Genomic DNA, 1,403 nt, shown 5'->3' with positions numbered 1-1,403 from the left:
CAAAGCAAACAAGAGAAATTTATACAAAAGAAAAAATAGAGCACTCAACCGGGCACATTTCTTTAATAACAATGCAACCTTGACATGTAGTCTGTAACTAAACTTGAAAGTAAAATTTTCACATAGTAATATCGTCACTGGTGTACAACATCTGCACTATCTACGATTGATATTTCAATTTTACACATATTTCAATATTTTGTTCGAGTAAAATAAATAGTTTATGTGTGGTTTTTTGCTATGATGTTCAACCAAAGGCTTTCTACAAGTTGTGACGCTCTTCAAATTCCAAATAAACTAAGTTGTGCCTTCTGTCTAATTACAACTTATCTGTTGTATCATTGCGCAGTTTCTTAAATAACTTGAATAAGGTCTGCTTTTTATTTACCAACTGTTTTCATTGCTTAGTTATTTTAAATGATATATGAAATGTTAAGCACATGATATATTCACATGAAGTATATTAGAGTAATCTTCTTATTGTTTTTCTTCGATTGAGTTTACAAGAGTAACAATCCCTTTATATTTAAGGAAAACACAACATTTCTTAGGCGTATGAATGAATTCCCATCAAATAAATTTGGTATGAAAAAAGGTTCTTTCAAATAATTTTGTACAGAACACACCGTTCTATGTTAATAATATAGGATGAAATGCAAAAAGTAAAAGTATTTTACTTTGATATTCCGATATCCAGTATCTAAACGTGCACAAAGCAAATATATGGTTATAAGATTATCATCCGACCGTATTTTGAATACTGGCCTGCATATTATTATATGGGTCAAAGTTAGAGAAGTTTACCTGCATGTTTTATATGTGTCATTCGTTGACTATAAGATATAAAATAAAGATTCTACTGTTCTATAGCCTGTGTTTTATAATTCCATTACCATATGTCGTACGATATAACATAAGCATACCTGGCAAATATTTAGGTAAATGGAAGTCATATTGCTCAACTATCTGAAATTTGGGTTGTTTAAATATATTTTAAATAGTTACATGTAAAAAATTCACACCCTATGCATGAGGGAATAAGCAGTGTATTAGGCGGCTCTACATCCTTCCCAAGTGAGTCCGGCAAACATATTATTATAGAAACATATTAGTTTGGTGGCTTTAGGTTCTAATTTCATATGACTTTATGCATAACTCCATTTCTAAATCTCTATGTGTCTAAACTTATATGCTTCACTAACATATCAAATATAGTGGTCTATATCATAAAACCAAAGTTGTTCATAATACAGATTGAATGAAAATAATAAATAACCGGCCCGTGCGAATGCATGGGTTGACGACTAGTAGGAGGATAATCAGGGGCGGATCCAGCCCAGCCAAGCCTCCCGGGCCTCCTTTGTATACTGTAGCAGTTGCTACAGTGTTTTCGCTACAGCCCA

This window comes from Triticum dicoccoides, chromosome 4A (assembly GCF_002162155.2).
Source record: "Triticum dicoccoides isolate Atlit2015 ecotype Zavitan chromosome 4A, WEW_v2.0, whole genome shotgun sequence".
Classification (NCBI taxonomy): Eukaryota; Viridiplantae; Streptophyta; class Magnoliopsida; order Poales; family Poaceae; genus Triticum; species Triticum dicoccoides.
Note: the sequence above shows the minus strand (reverse complement) of the source record.